The sequence below is a fragment of the Eretmochelys imbricata genome, chromosome 3 (genome assembly GCF_965152235.1).
Source record: "Eretmochelys imbricata isolate rEreImb1 chromosome 3, rEreImb1.hap1, whole genome shotgun sequence".
Lineage (NCBI taxonomy): Eukaryota > Metazoa > Chordata > Testudines > Cheloniidae > Eretmochelys > Eretmochelys imbricata.
In genome coordinates, this window is record NC_135574.1 from 16,760,838 (window position 1) to 16,782,461 (window position 21,624).

The following is a 21,624-nucleotide window of genomic DNA, read 5'->3' on the forward strand; positions in this document are numbered from 1 at the left end:
TTCTTTTAATTCGCTCTGAAGCACCTGGCACCAATCACTGTCAGAAGACAGGATACTGGATTAGATGGACCATTGGTCTGACCCAGTATGGCCGTTCTTATATACATTATACATGTGATCAAGTCATGATCACTTATACCTAAGCTACCATTAACTTTTTAGTTCTGTGATCAGTTCCTCTTTATCTGTCAACATGAGGTCTCATATGGAATCTCCTGTGTTTGATGCAACACATTGAGTTAGGAAATTGTCATCTGTAATGCTTTTACCTGTCTGGGAAAGTGAAGTGAAGAGGTGTCTGATAATTTTGAGCAGCCAGAAATTAGACCACTTACCAGTGAAGTTAGGAGGAGGGAAACTCTCAAAACTTAGAAAGTGAGCCATAGTTTTCTAATAGTTTCTTATCCTCATAGCCTTGAAGGTGTTTCTTTGCAATTGCCTTCAATAGAGGTAAATCATGTGTACAATGACACAGTAACATAAGGATAAGCCATGGCACTTATCTCTATTGTGGTAGAGTAGAGACCATCTATTGACACTGTTGTTGCTTACAATAAAAAAGACCTTTATTTATATAACTCTTGAGCTTTACCAACAATGTATTGTTGCAGGAGATACGGTCCAATGGGGTGGAGTAACATAGGAAATGCCATGTGGGGGGGGTGTTAAGAGAAGGTTCTGTGTGTGTCGGGTGGGTTAGGGTTCCTAACAGGGGTCTGCATTCGCTTTCCTTTTAGTGTATGGTATGTTAGCCTGGGTGTTCCCTGCTCCCTTATATTTTCAACCAGCGCTGTGTGCTGTTTCATTAACTGAACCATGTCCTATTGTATTTCTCTGTCCTTTGTTTTTCAAGAAGCTTTTCATGCCATTCACTAGTTTTGCTGATGTTTTTCTGGCACTCATCAATAAGGTCAGAAAACATGTTGTCCATGGTTCTTTTTCTTTTGGCTCCAGATGTTCTGCAGTTGCTAGGAGGACATGTCATAAGAATCTACCCACCATGGCCACCAATTTAATAAAACCCAAAGGACATTATGATGGTGGCAGACCAGGTTATGTCAGAGTGTATTCAGGTCAATTCACTTGTGTATTAGTATAGATGAAAGTGATTAGTTTTTGGGTGTTTAAACTTTGTAAAATTTATCAGCTGTTACATGCATTGTTTTTACTTATCGGTGTCCTGTCATAATGTAATAGCAAACATCTACATTGTAAATACCCCTGTAATTAAATAACTCATCAGACATCAAAGAAGCCTTATGGAATGTTAATGAAGGATTTATCAGAAAAGATGTTAATTCCAAAGCAAGTTGCCATTGTGTGTGATGAACCTGAGGTCAGAGACTCAAAGTGAATTCCTCACTCATCATCATCAAAGGAAAAGCCCACATGGGTAGAGACAATGTGACCTTGTCTTCTGTCAGAAGAAGATATAAGAATGGATTCAAAGAAAGATTCTTCATCTCTGGACTGTTTGGAATCTTACAGGGAAGTGTACCAGATGCAAAGTAGAGATCTCCAGAGACAACCTGAAGAGACTTTTGGGAAACTAGCAGTTTATTACATCACTGCCACCATTTGGGATTACATGGGATTACATATATATTTTACCAGCTTTAACCTCTCAATAACTCTCATTCTTTTTTTTCTTAGCTAATAAATCTTTAGTTAGGTTACTATAGAATTGGCTGCTAGCATTGTCTTTGATGTAAAAGCTGGAGTACCAGTTGATCTGGGATAAGTGACTGGTCTCTTGGGACTGGGAGAAACCTGATGTAGTATGATTTTAGGTTTGAGTCTCCTTTTATCACAAAGTCTAGTTTGTCTGAGTGGCAAGATAGGCTGGAGAGTCTAAGGGGACTGTCTGTGACTCTATGGTTAGATTGGTCTGGTGATCCAGGAGTTCACATTTGTTCCTGGCTGGGTGAAATCTAATTATAGAACACACCTCCAGCATGGGTATCTGCTCTGTTTCTGACTGTCTGCCCTGAGGTAAGCACTCTCATTTGTAAGCCACTTCAGACAGCATGACAGACACATGTTAGCTACAGGGAGATGTGCATTCCATGATAGATTTAAATGTTTCAAAGCCTTAATAACTCCCACTTAGAAATATGTAGCTTCTACTAAAATTCTCTTAGGTGAGTACTGTCTTTAAGTCCTCAGGATGGTGTGTGTTGTTTGCATTGCTTTGCAAGTTCAGCATTTTGCTGAAATCCCTCTCCTGGCAAGATACAGGGGGAAGGAGGGAATATCAGGTATTGCACATAAGGGCAATATATTTAGTAAAGAAAGTTAACTTATTTTAGGCACTTGTGACCCTGGAGGAGATACCCCTCTGAAGGATCCCAAAGTGCCAAGAAAGGAGCTCTGTAAGGGGTCTAGAGTCCATTCAGGCAAATAATCAGCAGTGCTTTTTCCTGGATGATTCACCCGAAATCCTGGCAGAGTAGCTTGGGAACATGTCCAAAGTGCTTCCTCTGGGAAATCAGATAAAGTATTAATGTTCAAAATGTTTTCTGAAATAACGCCATTAGACATTAGAAGAATTCATGACACAGTTAACAGGATTTTTCCGCTGTAAGACATGGCACAGTGCAGACCCAGCACAGAGCAGTCTAAGCTTCATGCTGTTATTGGCTGGCACGCAGCATAATGTACCATTTTGTGGTTCACATGGCCCTGCCCTGTGCATGCTGCATAACTAATTCTGGAATGTATTTCTGAACGAGAGACAGTGGGTGTCAGGGTTCCCTCCCCACTCTGAACTCTAGGGTACAGATGTGGGGACCTGCATGAAAGACCCCCTAAGCTTATTTTTACCAGCTTAGGTTAAAAACTTTCCCAAGGCACAAATTTCGTCTTGTCCTTGAACAGTATGCTGCGACCACCAAGTGATTCAGACAAAGAACAGGGAAAGGACCACTTGGAGTTCCTATTTCCCCAAAATATCCCCCCAAGCCCTTAAACCCCCTTTCCTGGGGAGGCTTGAGAATAAACAAGATGAGCACAAACCATCCTCGGATTTTTAAGACCCCAAAAACCCAATCAGATTCTTAAAAAACAGAACTTTATTAGAAGAACAAAAAAAGAGAAGAGACCAACTCTGTAAGATCAGAATGGAAGATAATCTTACAGGCAGTCAGATTCAAAACATAGAGAATCCCTCTAGGCAAAACCTTAAGTTACAAAAAGACACAAAACCAGGAATACACATTTCCTCCAGCACAGTGAATTTCACAAGCCAAAACAAAGAAAACCTAACGCATTTTCTAGCTAGATTACTTACTAACTTTACAGGAGTTGGAGGGCTTGCATCCTTGATCTGTTCCCGGCAAAGGTATCACATAGACAGACAAAAGCCTTCCCCCCCCCGCTCCAGATTTGAAAGGATCTTGTCCCCTCATTGGTCATTTTGGGTCAGGTGCCAGCCAGGTTACCTGAGCTTCTTAACCCTTTACAGGTAAAAGGACTTTGCCTCTGGCCATGAGGGATTTTATAGCACTGTATTCAGAAAGGTGGTTACCCTTCCCTTTATATTTATGACAGTGGGTTTGCCATAAGAGCAATGTGTGTGTGAATTTGTTTGTGGGTGAGGCTGTTGCACCAAAGAAAATTGTGTTGTGCAGTGAAAAAACTGTGTAAGTTGGCTGCAAAATCATTTGTGTGTGGTACCCCAGCTGCTGTGTATATGTCAAAAAGCAAGGCACCACAGTATTTCACGTGACTTTGTGAGTGAACATGTTTGACATGCATCTGCCATATAATGCACTTTTCTACCTCTGGCACATGATGTTTACTTTAAATTGGTCATATCTGCTGCATTGTGAATATCACATAATGCTGCTATTGAGGCAATTAACAGTCCTTGCTATAGTTCATGAGTGGATTTAGTTGCATTCTTAAAAAAAAGTCTGTGCGCTGTGATGTATTGTATGAGTGAGGTGGAAGTGTGGCCATCCCTGTCTTTTGCTTTAGCAATTAAAAACACCTGCAATTTGCAATGAAAGAAAGTTCCTTTGTTTAGAAACTACCTATATCCTCACACCCCATATTTTGGCCATATTGGGGTAGGGGAATGGGTTACCTGGGTAATTGCAAAATGTTTAAAATAGCATTTAGTGGGCCCTGGGCATCTTGCGACTCAAATCAAGTTGCTGGCAGGTGGTTTGGGAGCAGCGGAGAATGGGAAAGCCCTTATTGGGGCTGGAAGGTGAAATGGTGGCTGGAATTAGTACCAGTGTCAGGGGAGTGGGATGAAGAGAGAGGACACTTCCCTGGGAAGCATATTTCTGCCCAGTTCAAGCATGTATGGTGGTAGCTGGAGAGGCTGGGCAGAGTTTTCTGGCTCATGCTGAAGCCTGAATCTGATCAGGAACCCAAGCCATGATCTCGGTGTTGGTAAGAAGTGCTGATCTCTCATAATGCTGCATCTGCAGCACCGGTTGTAAAGCCAGCACCAGCCCTTTAAAAGTTATGGGGACTCTGATCCCTGGGCAGTGGAGATAAAATAGTTTACCAGACGGGTCGCTGCCAAAGACAGTGCTGCGATGGGATTGTAGTGGGAGGACTGAAGCTATACCAGTGTCAATGTCTACCTCTTCACTGATATAACACCATCGGTAGGGACTTGCACCATTCTGAATGAGGAATAACAATCCTGAATAAACTGAGGGATACTTTGGTGGGACACAGACATAGGTGTGCAGCAAATCCAGGTCTATTGCTTTGTGTCTCTGCTGTGCATAGAGCAGACCTATGCTCTTGTTAGCTTCCACTGTCTCAAACTGCTGCTGTCAATCCCACTGACCCTTTCCACCTCTTCTCCTCCTACCACTGTTCTAGGCCTTCCCCCAGTCCTGACTCTTCCCCTCACCATCCTTTGGAATACTTTTTCCTTAAGGACATCCTGTCTAGCCCTCTGTCTTCCCAAGTGTATATGTATGGGGAGAGGTGCTTACCATGTGATGACTGTTTTCAGGGTGAGCCGACTGGAGGGCAGCCAGTTTCTTGAGCACTTTAACTTTGGACTCCTGGTTTATTTGGGTCCATGAGATGACTAATTATGAAGCTTGAGGAGCTTCAACACCCAGAGCGCCTCTGAAACCTGGAGTTGTGATGTCAGGCCCTAGGGTGTCTCAAGATGGCCACCTGACCATAAACCACCCTCCGAATTAACGGCTTCTTTTGAAAAGGTTGGCCTTTCCCCCTCCGTGCCTCAGTTTCTTCACCTGTAAAAAATGGGGATAATATCTTTCTCTGTAAAACAGTTTGAATTCTACAACTGAAAAGCATTATGTTAGTGATAAGTCTTTACTGCCCTGTAAGGTATATGAGCCCCTCAGGGCATGCTTTCCTAGTTGTCTTGTTTTTCTGATTATGTTGTCTTAAACATGCCCCTTTTCTTTTTCTCTGCTTATTTAACCATCAAGAAATAACAGCCAGAGTGGAAACCTACTATCCATATCTGCCTCAGGCTAAGAAGGGCAGCTGTCCTAATTTCAGAACATCCATTGCCAGCTCCTTTCTTCCTTTTAATCTTCTTCGAATTTTTATATCTTTCTACCTATACGATGGAGCCTTTTCCACTTCAGATCAGAAGAGCAAAGGGCTAATGAAATTCACATTTTCTTTTTAAAACAAGGAAAGGAAGGAAAAAAGCCTGTATGAAATAGAAATAGAAAAATTAGTCTGCATGTAAAGTCAACACATTGAGTTTGTATTTTATGAAAATCTCTTGGTAACCTCTGCAGTCTTTTCATTTTTAACCTCTGGCTGAGAGGTGACAGAAATAGTCCAAGGTTAGAAAGCATATTAAAATGTTTCTTGTGGCCATTATCCTTCCCATAGGTGGGGTCAGATTCATCTTACAAGCACACACCCTAGCCTGCTGTTAGATGTGAACCTACACTGGCTAAAGCAAAGTGATTCTGCAGGACAGGCCATGCAGGCTCCTGAAAAATCTGTCTCTATTCTGATGAAAGGTTGTGGTTGACTCTGAGATTTCATAACTTTACATTTCTTTCACAGATACTTAATTTAAAAGTTTTCTTTAGTGATTTCTGAGGGCCAGCTCCTCGCTGCTGTAAATAGTCATCGCTCCATTACTCTACACAAGCAGAGGCAAGCCCTGAATTTTAAAGCTGTGTACAATTTTGCCAATCAGTGGAGGGGGAAAACATCAAGTGAAACAGAATAGCAAGAGATGTTTCTATTTATAACAACTACAATAAAAAGCCTTTTACTATTTAGGATGTTTTCTAGCCCATAGGGCAAGCATTACTTATTGAGGAGAAAAACCCCTAATCCTTAAACTTTAAAAGCATTCTTAATTTTTGTGCCACAGACAATGCACAGGATTATTATTATGTCCTCTGATTTACACTGGAGGGACTTTATCATTCCCAGCATGTGATTTTTTTGTTGTTCCATCTAGTTCTGCTCCTACACATCTTTGAGCCACACTTCTCCTCATTCATTCATAAGTACCGAAGCAGGGTTCTTTTTTTGTCTAAAAATGTCATAGCAAGCTGATTGGGGAAGAGCCAAGGGGACTGGATGCTCTAGAAAATGATAGATCTTACCACATGAAACTATTTGCTACAGCACCACCAAATCAGAGAGAGAGAGAGAGAGAACAGATACTGAAACATGCAGAGCTATTAGCCTGAGAAGTCAGAAAGGGGAGGAGAGAGTGATCATTTTTATAAACAAACACCCTCCCTCCGAATTCTAAAACTTGGAACACTTAAGCAACACAGAACATGCTGTGGATTTATGCTTGCTGAAAGATTGCTTTGATCCAGACATTGACATAAACGGAAATATTGGATCTTTGGAGGGAATGCACTATACAGAGCTCAAGAACAAGGTATTGTCTTCTGTTATAACTCTTATTAAGAAGAAAATTGAATAACAAAAGTGTGTGTGTGTGTGTGTGTGTATGTAATGTGTGCATATACATTGTCAGATATTTACTCTGTGTGTATGTAGGTCTACTCTTCATCCACCTTTCATTTATGCATGCATATCCTTCTTTTAGGGCCAGATCTGGATGACGTTTGCTCATATTGAGTAATTCTTTACTAGACAAGAAGTCCCATCAATTTCCATGGGACGTCCCACAAAATAAGATACTACCCAGCATGAGTGAGGGTGCCAGAATCTGGCCCTTAGAAAGGTATCTAATAAATTCAAAGCTGTGGTTCTAAATGAAAGTTTTGATATATAGCAGTTATGTTGGTTTCTCCTTCCCCCTTTAGCTGGTAGCATGTCTCCTATGTCTGTGTGAGATGAGTGGGCAATCCCTTCACTGGGAAACATTAGAAATGTAAAATATTGATTGACGGTTTTCAGAGTAAGAAATAGTGAATGTGTCACAACAGCAGCAAAGCTGGAGATCACTAGAGTACACTTCATGGGCTTCCTGAAGGATTTTGTTCTGAGGATCTAGAAGATATAAAAATCCCTTCCTCTAGGCTTTCTATTAGGTTTGACATAGTGTGTCTTATATGTAGATTGATACACCTAGGGGCAGATCCTCAGCTGGCATAAAATGTCATTGCTCCATTGACTTCAGTGGAGCGATAGTTTACACCAGCTGAGAATCTGGTCCTTTGTATATAGGAAGTGTAAAAAAACTTGACTGTTTAATCTTTATTGTAATTTTTAAAACCCCATTTTAAATCAAGAATTAACACCAAAGTGCTTGTTAGGAGTGGTATATCAGGACAATAATACTAATGTTTATGGACAGCTTGAATGCAATGAGCCTGTGTTTTTGTTTTTCTGGAGTACACATTTTCATGTACACACATTGTGCAAATTTGGAGGGCTGAAACAGTTGCTGTTTCAGTGGCTGGCAGGCAGAGAGACAATTTTAATATATACTATATCCTGTAACTGGGGGAGTGAGTTCTCTAGTGGGGAGAGCAGAGGAATGGGCATCGTATTCTTGGGTTACAGTCCCAGCCATTGACTCGTAGCGCAAGTAACTACACTGCTCAGTAATTAACTTTACACATTGTAAAATACTTACGTGAACACATAACTCACACGGCTTTTGAAAGACTTCATTCTTCTATGTGAGAAGTGAATACATGTGACCTTATAGGCTGGTCAACACTTCCCTCACTTTGTCAACTGTAACTCTCTATTGGTATCAGAGTAACAGCCGTGTTAGTCTGTATTCGCAAAAAGAAAAGGAGGACTTGTGGCACCTTAGAGACTAACCAATTTATTTGAGCATGAGCTTTCGTGAGCTACAGCTCACGTCTCTATTGGTAATTATATACAGTACAATTATGTAGACAAGGCACTCTGCATATTGTTCCATGCTCCCACTGAAAGGGAGTAGGCCCATTCATAGGAGACCTCTACCTGAAAGAGTTCTAGGATGTTTGGCATAACAATCCTAAATAATAAAAGGTCTGTTAAATTAAATAATTACAGACAATATATTTTTTTGTGGACTTGAATTTCTTTTCGGTTTTATTTATTTTTGTTTTGTTTGTTTTTGTGCAGGGAGATTTTTGTATTTGTATTTTTCTCCTGCATTCTCGTATAGGAAAGTACAACACAAAATATCATTGCAATAACTCAGTATTATTCTGTGAAAATTGTGCACATTGTTGCTTTGCTGTTGCTCTGTCTTTGGTCTGATTTCTGGGGTTTCTGAAGTTGGAGCTGCTATTTTGTGGGCATTTCTGTTCCCAAATACTCGCCTTCATGTCTGGACAGCCTTCACTGGTTTGTTGATTTGTATTACTGCTATTGAGACACCAGTCATCACTTGATTGCTGTTGCTTTGACTTTTCCTAATTTTTGATCACTGTAATTGATTTAGAGCTCAGTTCTGCAAGCACTCAGTGTAGTGGTTACTACCATGAATAGCCCTATTGAAGTACTCGACTATCCACAAGAGCAAACCAACAGTAAATATTTGCAGCTTTTATTACTTTGCAAAGCAGACTGTGACTCTGTTGTGAAGGGTGCTATTAAAATCATGTTGCTGTTATTGAAGCACTAGTATTTCCGGAACAGAGGCATCCACTGTTGAGATATTATCTCGTGTTAGTCAGAGTCTGACCTGTGGGGCACAAACATTCTTGCCACATCTTTTATTTTTATTTATATTTTTTATTGATTTTTTCAACTATAACAAATATACCAAAGCACCTGATTCGTGCCACATCTCATAGTCTGGTATCACACTGCAAAGTATATTTTTTGGTGTTCTTTGCTGAGCCATAGGGATGGACCCCAAAGATGTTATAAGTTCAGACGGTTCTGAACATTATCATGCCTCCCTCACCGGGAGAAGGTGAGGATTAACTAATTAATATGTTTTCTGGTTTAGCTTCCCAAATGTGGTTATTACTTTGACTATCAGAGAAATGTGTGATTAAGGATGTATATCTCTAGTAGAAACCAGCTTAGAGAAAGCGGTGCTAAGTGGAGAAAATGACTGAATGAGGAGAAGCAGGTGGTTAAGGGATATGGCACTGATTGTCATGACATGTGTTGGACTCCTTTACAATGCCATTGTGGATTTAACGGTCAGGACCAAGAGGTATAGAAGGACGCAGACGATGCGGGTGTACCATCACAGGCACATTGTCTTGTGAACTACTAGGGTCTTGCAAATCTTGACCAAAGCAAAGGTTGCTTCATCCAAATGAACAGGGAAAGAAATCACTGGAGCGCAGGAATCACAAACAGAAGTCCCCCAAAGCTGTAGGGGTTTGAACTTGCAAGGGCTGAACATTCCGTAAAGTATGGACTGCCCATAACTCCCATTGAAGCCAGCTGGGGGCTGATGGTGTTCAGCATTTGGCAGGCAGGAGCCCGACATGCGGCATAGATTCCCTTTCTTAATGATTTTATAATAGTTGTAAAACACAAGCGTGAGGGAGCTTATCAATTATCTGCATCTTTATCAAGCCACAAAAGCCTGGAATTTGGCACTGGAACAGCTGAGGAGAGAACAGCTGGGATTTGCAAGGGCTATTTTTAGTTGGGATCTCTCTGGCTTGAACATCCTAAATGTCCAAGACGAAAGCTGGAGTTGCTTATCACTTGATAATGAACGTATGATTATGTTTTAAATCTTTCCTTTGTTAAGTGTCAGTTCCCTATATGAAGCAAAATGTTTGCAATGACTCTATGTTGTACAATTATTCTTAGATCTAATTGTGAAGACTAACTTAGGAGATACTTGGAAATGTTTGTTATTACCTTCTTCTTCCTTGCTTACCCAACAAATGGGGTATGCGCCACGAGTCCTCTTCCTCCAAAGTGCTCTTTTCAATGCCCTATCCTCTGTCACACCACATGTTAACATGCTTTAATTTATGACATTCCATCTCTTCTTCTTGGGGCAGCCTGTCTGTCTTTTCCCTTCAGTCATGATCTCTTGGACTGTCTTACCCACATCATTGCCAGAACTGTGCGTTACATGACCAAACTAGCTGAGCCTGCACTCCTTCATTTTTTTCATTTATGGATGTTACTTTGAGCAAGTATCAAACATACACAGTCCTTATGTGGCCTTTCTTGCTTACGCCACTCCTCCCTCCCAACATTCACATTTCTGTGGAAGAAATCATTTTGCTCATGTTTCTTCTTTGTTGCCCAACACTCAGCACCATACATTAAAACTGGACGGACCACTGTTTTATAGATTTTCCCATTTAATTTTGCTGGTATCTTCCTATCACACACTAAACCACTTATCTTTCTCCATCTGAGCCAAGCATTTTTTATCCTTTGTTGTTACCATGTCAAGTAATTTTGTTACAAATTATTTTATTTTGGCCTGATCCCGTGCCAGTTTAAACTGATGGAGAGGTTTGCATTGACTACATTGGCATTACGTCAGCTAGAAATATACAAAGTGATCTAGTCCAAACATCAGAAATGCCTCTCTTTACCAAAAAGCAGAACAGGGGCACAGCATTACATAATTAGGGCCATTGATCAAATCTGTGGAAACATGATGTTGCATTTAACAAGTGACCATGTAAAAGAAAATTTGGGCAAAATACATAAATATAATAATTTTAAAAATATTGAAAAAAAAATCTAGTATAAACTGCCAATGAAATAAATTCATTTTAACTTAATTCATTGTTTGTTTTATAATATAGCCTTTGATTCAGCAAGATGTGTGTAACTTTAAGCATGTGTTCCCCAAGGCACAATCTGGACCATTAAACAGCTGTCTCTCGCAGTTCTCCCACGAAGGAGAGAGACAGCTGCTCTTACACTGCTTTACTATGAGATCAGCCACTCCTGGCCAGACAACCCAGTCTTCAGCATGTAACTTGCTCCCAGTTGCACAGTATTGAGTCTACTAGCTAGCTACTCACAGATTAAATTGAAGAATAACAGCAGCACGTTCTCTAGTCCCAGACTGCCCCCTAGAAACGTGCATCTCATACTGTCCAGTCCACTCATTGCATAGTACAAGATCATATAAAGTCCGTGATTTCTTTAAAGGAAAATGGTAATGCACCAGCCTTGTTGTCCCAAATGGAGTTGCCCACACACTTTAATTCAAACACACTGGGTAAGATAAAACAGTAAACCAAGTTTATTAACTACAGAAAGATAGATTGTAAATCATGAGGCATAAAAGTCAGAACTGGTTACAAAGTGAATAAAAATGAAAAAATGTAATCTAATGTCTAAATTTAGCAAGCTAAATAAATGTCAAAGCAAAATGTTTGTCTCACCGTAAACTGTAGTACATTTCACAAGCTGGCTCTCCTTTCAGCCTGGGACCCTTCCCTCTTAGGTCAGAGTCATTCAGGTATTCTTTGATGTCTTCAGTACAGAGATGGGAGGAGGAGGAGAGGTCAAGTGGAGGCCACTGTCTCTCATTTTATACTGCCCTCCTCTTTTTGACCTGGGGTGAAGGTCACAAGCTGTCTGTTGAGGACGTGAAATTTGCACTGTCCCCACTGCTGGACAATGTGTGCTTATGTAACCTACACACCTCCTGGGTGTGGTGTTCTGTCCCCTCTAGTGGCACCAAGACCACTTAGAGAGAAAGAGATAAAATGAGTCTGCTCTACAGCCCTAGCTAACAGCCAGTTGCCTTTTAACTCATGTGGTAGAGGCTCATGCAGTAAGGTCCACAGGTCTCCGGTTTGATCCTGCCCACCGACAACCAGGGTCTGTCGGTGTTACCCTTAGATGACTCTGTAACTGGCTGGGACCAGTATGCCTCTCTCTCTGAAAAACTGGTTTGTGGGTATTACCCGGAATTATAGCAAGTTTCAGTAACATTCATACAGTAGAATCTTATAACTTCATACACAGTGTCGCAACACATATCTCAACAGGACAATAATGCTCAGCAGATTATGAGTTTTCAATTGATACCTCACAAGGCACACTTTGTACAAAATTTATCATAGTCTTGTAAAAGTGATGAACAAAACTGTCACAGTAGTCTCATTATCTTCAAGTCACATGCTTGTGTCCCTTGCTGAATCAGGACAATAACGATAATTTCCAATTGGCTGAGTTTCTCAAGGTAAAGCATACTGAAACTTTGTTAAAAAATAACCTAAATTGGAAGAGAAGATACAGACAGACAGTCCTTAGGGCATCCCATACTGGGGAAACTTTTTACTATATATTATAACAAGAGAAGGGTGTCCAGGTTGCTGCACTGTCTAGATATTTTTCTTGTGGATTCAACAGGCCAGACAGTGAATTCCATTTACTTCGGTAGTGACAACAGTAGAGCATTTAAGGCATTGTTAATTTAACTGATCCCTGACTTTGAAAGGTTTCATTTTCATTCCACATTGAGCATGAAAAGATTTTGAAACCTCAAAATGGTTCATGAAATGGAAATGTTTTCTGCCCAGCCCTACGTATTACACCCTTTTAGATCCCAACCCTGTGAAGTCTTATTGAATTCAGTGGAACTACTTGGATAAGTAAAGTTACACATGTGCTGTATCTCTTTGTGGGCTTGGAACCTTTGTTAGTGAATTGTTACCCAAACTTTGTTCACATTGTTAATGTCCTATGAACTGTGTCTTCCATTGTGATTTTGCAGCAGACTCTTTTACTTGTAAAATTGAAGCTGATCTAGTTCAAGTCCTATGATATTTTTCATCTTTTGCAAAGTAGCAAACTGATCTTTATCAAATAGTTGTAGCCTTGTTCTTCTAATCTTCGAGGTTTTCCATGAAAGTAGCAAATCTTGATGCAAACAGTTATAGCAACTATTGCAAAGTGTTGTTCCTCTGTTGCCTTTTTCTCCAGTTTCTCTTTATCATCTGGAAGATACTGCCAATTTTTGATAGTTTTTGTGACTCTCCATTTGGGCATAGGTCTCAAGCTATTAAGGCCCAAATGATGAACTCAATGTGTGATGTTAACAAAGCCCCAAAATGAAGGACTTTAAATCCCATTTAAAATGCTGTGAACATAAAACACTTTTGTCTTTTGGCTATTGTCAAAGATATTAGGGGAAGAGGCCAAGGAGCACATTTTAAACTTCGGACAAGATAAGACTCTTTTTTTCCTTCACTTTTAACGAAGGAAATGGTCCAATGTAACTTTGGTCTTTTACCATTCCAGATGAAATTGTTTACAGTTGTATGGAGGTTTTAAAAAGAAATCTATTTGGTAATGTGATAAGGAGGAAAGTTTTTGTTTTTTTGTTTTTAAAGACAATCACTGTTTGCCACTTCACCATTTTCATTACATTAATTCTTCCAAGCCAGTTAATAAAGGAGGGAATATAGTACAAAGGGCCAACACAGTGTTATACACCACTTTATTCCGTGAGCTTATCTGGAATTTATAAGCTGATGTAGTGGGGCCTTAACCCTGTGCTGGCCTTTTGTACTGGAGTGAATTTTACCTTAATGGATTAGACCATTTTTAAAAATCCTCCATAACTCGGTCCAGTAAGATGTTTGTGGTATATATGTCCTTGATCTCAAGCCTTATACTGGTATCTAGGTACTTAGGGCCTAACCCAAAGTCTATTGAAGTCAATCGAAAAATTTAAATCAGTGGGCTTCAGATAAGGCCCATAAAGCCTTTTTTGGGACACTGAGGGTGTATCTACACAGCAGCTGGGAGGATGATTCCCAGCTTGGGTAGACATTCACATGGAAGCTCTGCTCAAGCTAGTGCTTAAAAATAGCAGTGTGGCCATGGCAGCACAGGTTGTGGATGATGGATCAGGTTAGCTGCCCAAATACAATCCCACCCAACCCCTGCGTATGGACTTGGGCAACTAGCCCAAGTCGCCGCCCATGCTGCTATTTTGAGGCGTGAGTTGGAGCAGACCTACTGCATTTATTTCTACCCAAGCTGGTTTCAGAGTAACAGCCGTGTTAGTCTGTATTCGCAAAAAGAAAAGGAGTACTTGTGGCACCTTAGAGACTAACCAATTTATTTGAGCATGAGCTTTCGTGAGCTACAGCTCACTTCATCGGATGCATACCGTGGAAACTGCAGCAGACTTTATATATACACAGAGAATATGAAACAATACCTCCTCCCACCCCACTGTCCCAAGCTGGGACTCACTCTCCCACTTGCTGTGTAGATCTACCCAAACAAAGTGCAGTGATTAATTGCTTTCTTTACCCTTTCCCAATCCTTACCAAGGATTTGTTTGCCTTTATTTTAAATCCAGAGATGTGTTGCCCCAATTCCTCAGAAAAAAAAAAATTGAATTAAGCCTGCTTGGTACAGGAGCACATAGCATCTGTATGGAGAACAAAAGCAGAAAAGGAACGTTGGCAAATTGGTTACCCTGGAAGCCTTTATTAAACTCCCAGTTCAGGAAAGTAATTAAGTATGTGCTTAACTCTCAGTATGTAATCAGTCTTATTTATTTCAACAGGACTATGTATGTGCCAAAGTACCTTCCTGAATCAGGGCCTTAGGCCATGTCTACACTAGCAATTATGTCATAAAAACTTGTCTCTCTCAGGAGTGTGAAAAAAACAACCCGAGTGACACAAGTGTCGCCAGCATAAGTGCTCATGTGTGCAGTGCTGTGTCGGTGCGAGAGCTTCTCCCACTGACATAGCTACCACCACTCATTGAGGTTGTTTTATTATGTCGATGGGAGAGCTCTCTTCCGTCAGCATAGAGCAGCTACACAAGCAATTTTACAGGGGTGCAGCTGCGTTCGTACAGCTTGTGTCTCTGTAAGTTCATTAGTGTGGACATGCCCTTTGTCTTGGTGTTTGTACCAGGGGTCCAAGGGTAGTATTAAATAAAATTGGTGAAAGGCCTCCTGGCCTGCATCTCCCTTCCATCTTAAAATGTACAGATTTATCCCCTATTCACAGTTATAACAGCCATAGGACCGGCATATATCCCCCTCGTCCAATGTCAGAAGTGCGAGGGGCGGACCCTGTTTGTCAGCAGGGGAGTCCCCATTGGCCCAGTGTGGGTTGGTACACCACATCACACAGTCATCTGTGCTCCCTGGGCGATCAAATAATTGGAACAATGTGCTCTCGGGACCTCTAGCGGGGTCGAACAAATATCTATCCGTGGCCCATGGGTAGCTCCTGAGTGGGGCAGAGCAAACAGTCTATGGCCCCTGAGCCTCCTGGCTGGGGCAGGCAAACAGCAACTGGAGTTCTGACCCTCAGGGCAGGGGAGAACACAGTCAGTTTGTAGCCCCCAGAACAAAGTGGGGCAGAACAAACAAGCAGTAGCCGCAGCTAGTGGCAAGGTGCTTCTCATGCATCTCCCCGGTTGGCAGTGACTTGGCGTCCCCGTCAATCTGTGTGGCCATCTGGTTGCTCACAGCATAGTCCTGGTCTATGGTTTCCGCCCCCTGGGAGTCTGCAGCGTCTCCCCAGGAGCTTGCAACACATGTCCTTCCTTCTCCTCAGTCAGACCAAACTGAGCTGGGCTGCCTTCTTTTATCTGTCCCTTCCACCTGGAGCATGCGCAGCAGGTTTGAGGGGCATGGCCTCCTGGGCCCACAGTGATTGATCCATACCCATTGGCTCAGAGCAGGGTGGGTACACCCCATCACAAGAATTTTCCCTAAAATCTCATCACCACTGATTGGAACAAGTGACTAGAGTCACTCTAAAGCTTATATCTGTATTAGCAGAGTCTTTTGATAGATCCCTTCTTCTCCTGTCTTATTTTGTGCCACAGCCTATCCTGCCATGTACTCACATGATGTTATTGTTATTAATATTACACCAGTGCCAGGGCACACTAAGCAAGATTGAGACCCCTTTCTGCTAAGCACTGCTCAGACACAGAATAAGAGGTACTCTCTGACCTGAAGAGCTTGCAATCTAAATAGAAAAGCCAGGCCCAGATTTGGGAGGAAAAGGTTATAACACACAAGCAGAGGGAGCAATGTGATGGTCAGCAAATGGCTTGTTAATGCACTTTCCATTGTAGATTTTGCTTCTAGGTCTAGGGGCTCCAGGGGAGGGGAGAAGGGGAACATTAGGTGTCTCAGCTCCTCACTCCTCCCCTCATCCCCCGCCATTCTGTGTTCTTCATGATGAAAGCTGCCTGGGTAGCTTTACTCACATGGGGTGAGAAGGCCTCGTGCTGACTTTCTGCCAAGGGATGAATTTAATGCATGACTAGTCCCACTGACATCAATGGGGCTACTCACATGAATAAAGCAGCTCATGTGCTTAAGTGATTGTATCATACACGGTGGCTGGGGCTCAACCATTTTTACAGAGTTTTCAACAACTTTGTACAGAACTGGAATGAAGGAGGCATGAAATTCTGTGGGCATTATTTTAATTGTGTTAATATCCACTGATAATATTACATTCAAATCTTGGCTTTGCACATCAGTTATAGTAGTAAATTGTAACGTAGTCAACGTTTTGTTTTGTTTTTCTTTTTTCTTTTCAAGTTCACCATTTGTAGGGATTGGAGAACCAGACAGAAGTTGGCAGATGGAAATACATAATTTTATAATAGCATCATGGTTCTTTGATGAAATAGCAAAGACTTGTTGCACCAGGCTCGTCATTCCTTTGCTATGCATTGCAATATTGTCCTTAGTTTCTTTAAAACAAAATTTGGAAATCAGCGTTTGAGGCACAGATATTAAAAGAAATTGAAAAATTCTTACCCTGGCCTTGTATTAATACCAGAAAACCATCTTCAGTCTTTATTGTTATTTTCCAGCATTGAATGGGAAATATTTGTTTACCAGGGTTGCAACTCCTATTGATTTTGAATGACAAGAGGAACAGTAAACTCACTAATCTGTTCTGCTTTAGGTTTCTAGTGTTCTTGAATCAATTCTATATTAGGGTTCCTTTTTGGATGTAAGAAAAGGCATGCTTTCTTATTTTAGGATAATTTAGGCCTTTTGTAATAAGAGGCTGAATTCATTTCTCCACCAGTCAACAAGATAAACTTTTAAAGAAATAGCCCATTTTTAAAAGTCAAGAATACCATGGTTTTGGTACAAACTAGGAAAGAGAAAATCCATTGAAATGAGATAAAGCTACGTTTTTTTGTATAAAAAGATAAGGTTGGATTTTCTCTTTCCTGGTTTGTACCAAAACCATGGTATTCCTGACATTTTCTTAAATCTCTAAGGGCTGAATTTCCACCTTGCAGCCCAGCCAAAGCAGGACAGAGCATGTAGCTCTGCAGTCCGAAGAGCAGGGCAGGAAGCTGACAGTGACTCCAAAGGGTCACAATCTATTCCATGCTTCCCCCTTGCTTCAAGTGGGGAGTAACAGCCTGGCGGTGACTGCGCTCCCCCAAACCCTGTGCCAGTTCGGCTGGTATTGGAAGATTGTGCTATTTGCTCCCCTACACATTTACATAGCCAGGCTCATGACTGAGTGCAAAGAGAATCCACCCGACTGACACTAATAACAGTGAAAAAATTGTAAGAACTGGTGCAGCCTGGGCCTTCACCACTGGTGTGTTTTTTGGGAAAATTCCATAAAATGAAATTTCATAAGCTCATAATGACCATACTAGGAGCAATGATTCATCTAGCCCACTATCCTGACTTCCCACAGTGGCCAGTGCCAGATCTTCAGAGGGAATCCAGTCCCTGTTGTCCAGTCCCAGCTTCTAGCAGTCATAGGTTTAGGGACACCCAGAGCATGGGGTTGCATCCCTGACCATCTTGGCTAATAGCTATGGATGGACCTATCCTCCATGAATTTATCCAATTCTTTTCTGAACCCAGTTAATTATGAGGATTCAACATTTGGTTACAGACTTTTTAAAATTTTTCATGAAAAAACAGACAGTGAGCGAGGACCAACCCATAAAGTCAGACTCTCTTTCTTCCCAGTGAATATTTATTTACGTAAGATGGAACAGTTTGAACACAAGTGAGTGAGAGCCCCCACCCGGAATAGGCAGTCGCCCGATGTTTAGGGAACTCACATGGGATATGGGAGACCCAAGGTCAAGTTTCTTCACTGAATCAGGCAGAGGAGAAACTTGAGCCTGGGTGTCTCAAGTCTCAGATGAATATTGCAGCCATGAGGTGGGTATTGCCCCCTCTCTCTGGTTTTCATTGGAAACTCCATTCTGAATCGGAGAAGTCTGCTTTACAAAACTTTTGTCAAAACGGATACATTTCTTCCAAAACTTTATGTTTTGGCAATCAGTATCATCTGATGAATAAATATTTTGTAAAAAAAAAAATTTCTTGACTGGCTCCATCTGTGCAACACCTATATCTCATTGAACTCGGTAAGATCTGGCCTTTGTTTTTATAGTAATGTATATAGAACCCTGTTGGTGTAACCTCTTTTAAATCCTACAGGCATGTTCCAGAAGGATTAAAAACACATTTGCAGAGTTGTAAAACTTTTATTTTCATAAATCTTACAAAAAAGTCACTCTGAAAAATTTATCATTAGAAAAATGGTGAATAAATCCTTCTGCTATACTTATTTTATAAATTATTCTCACCATCATTCTGTATTGCTATTGTTGTTATGTGTATTGTGGTAGCACCTCTGAGTTCGAGTCATGGGCCAAGATCCCCTTGTGCTATGCCCTGTACAAACACAGAACAAAAAGATGGCCCCTGTCCCAACTGGCTTAACGTTCTAAGTATAATACAAGAGACCAACAGATGGATAGAGCCAGATGGGAGAGCACAGAGAAACAATGAGACAATATTAGCATGACAGGCAGTGATCTTGGTACACCTGAAGCCTAACCCTTGTCAAGTTTTTTGTATGCATCATGGCAAAGGCAAATTTTAGGAAGGGATTTGAAAGAGGGCAATGATGTGGTTTTATGGATGTTTATGGAGCGCTCCTCTCAAATGTGAGGGGCAACGGGAAAAAGCACAAAGGTGCTTTTTTGAAAATTTAACAAGGATCATTTATATAATGTGGATTTGTAACATTTACTTCCAATTCAAGGAAAATAATAAAGAATGAGGAAATGTTGAAAGAATTGGGCATGCTTAGTCTAGAGAAGAGAAGGAAACCTGCAGCTTTCCTCTGGTGACAATTTAAGAACCAGATTTACTGAAGTGGGCTTCTTGGTGGAGTGAAATGTGGGCTGCAGATTTGAAATAAACAGTGTGATTTACAAATCTAGACAATATTCTCCTTTGTGCCATGTAGAGAACTGCTCTTGATGCCGATGGAGTTTTGCAAGCAGAACAATATGCCCCTACATATGCTGATATTATGTATTTAGGTTGCAACCAAAATGTGCTGGAAGATTCCAAACACAGAGGAAATTATTTCCCCACTCACATAAATGCATCTACTCTTAAGGTTCAAATATAACAGATGTTTAAAAGTGTAAAGCAACTCTGCACGACAGACATAGAAGAGAATGTAAAGAAGGGTTCAGTTTCAAACTGGAATGGGAGAGGGGATTTTGAAAGGCAGAATGTAATTGCCCAGATTAAAATTAATTTAACCAGAATTCCAGGACTAACACTCCTATTCTGAGGAAAGTTAGTCTTGTGACTAAGGCATTGGACTGGGACTTGGATTGCTGGGGTGCTGCAGACTTGCTCTGTGATTTGGGGCAAATTGTATAATCTCACTGTGCCTTGTTTCCCCTACGTAAAATGGGGATCATAGGAATTCCTTTCTCTGTAGACTCTCTTGTAGAGTACTTAGCACCATGATACCCTGATCTTGGTTGGGGCCTTTAGGGCTACAATAATTCAAATAATAGTAATAGTTTCCACATGTGATCGTGGCCTTGAGATTTTATATTTTATATTAATATATTCATAGATTTTTAAGACCAGAAAGGGATCACTGTAATCATCTAGTCTGACCTCCTGTGTAACACAGGCCATAGGACTTCCCCAAAAATTATTGCTAGAGAATATTTCTTAGAAAAACATCCCATCTTGATTTAAAAATGGACAGTGATGGGAAATCCACCATGACCCTTGGTAAATTGCTCCAGTGGTTAATAACTTTCACCATTAAAAATGTTTCTGGTCTGAATTTGTCCAGCTTCAGCTTTCAGCCATTGGATTGTGTTATACACCTTTCTCTGCTAGACTGAAGAGCTCATGTAGATACTTGTAAATTGTAATCAAGTCACCCCTTAATCGTCTCTTTGTCAAACTAAATAGATTGAGTTCCTTCAGTCTATAACTCTGAGGCATGTTTTCTAATCCTTTAATTATTCTTGAGGCTCTTCTCTGAATCCTCTACAATTTATTAACATGCTTCTTGAATTGTGTACACCAGAACTGAATTACAGAATTCCCAACCGTGGTCGCACTAGTGCCAAACACAGAGGTAAAATAATCTCTCTACTCCTACTTGAAATTCCCCTGTCTATACATACCAGAGTCACATTAGCTCTTTTGACCTCAGCATCACATGGGAGCTCATATTCAGCTGACTATTCACCATGACCCCCAAATCTTATTCAGTCACTGCTTCCCAGGACAGAGTCCCTTATCCTGTAAGTATGGCCCATATTCTTTGTTTCTAGATGTATCCATGTATGTTTAATCATAGAATTAGAGAATATCAGGGTTGAAAGGGACCTCAGGAGGTCATCTAGTCCAATCCCCTGCTCAAAGCAGGACCAATCCCCAACTAAATCACCCCAGCCAGGGCTTTGTCAAGCCTGACCTTGAAAACCTCTAAGGAAGGAGATTCCACCACCTCCCTAGGTAACACATTCCAATGCTTCGCCACCCTCTTCGTGAAAAAGTTTTTCCTAACATCCAACCTAAACCTCTCCCACTGCAACTTGAGACCATTTCTCCTTGTTCTGTCTTTTGCTACCACTGAGAACAGTCTAGATCCATCCTCTTTGGAACCCCCTTTCAGGTAGTTGAAAGCACCTATCAAATCCCCCCTCATTCTTCTCTTCGGCAGACTAAACAATCCCAGTTCCCTCAGCCTCTCCTCATGAGTCATAAGCCCCCAATCATTTTTGTTGCCCTCTGCTGGACTCTTTCCAATTTTTCCACATTCTGCTTGCAGTGTTGGGCCCAAAACTAGACAAGGTACTCCAGAAGAGGCCTCACCAATGTCAAATAGAGGGGAATGATCATGTCCCTCAATCTGCTGGCAATGTCCCTACATATACAGCCCAAAATGACGTTAGCCTTCTTGACAACAAGGGCACACTGTTGACTTATATCCAGCTTCT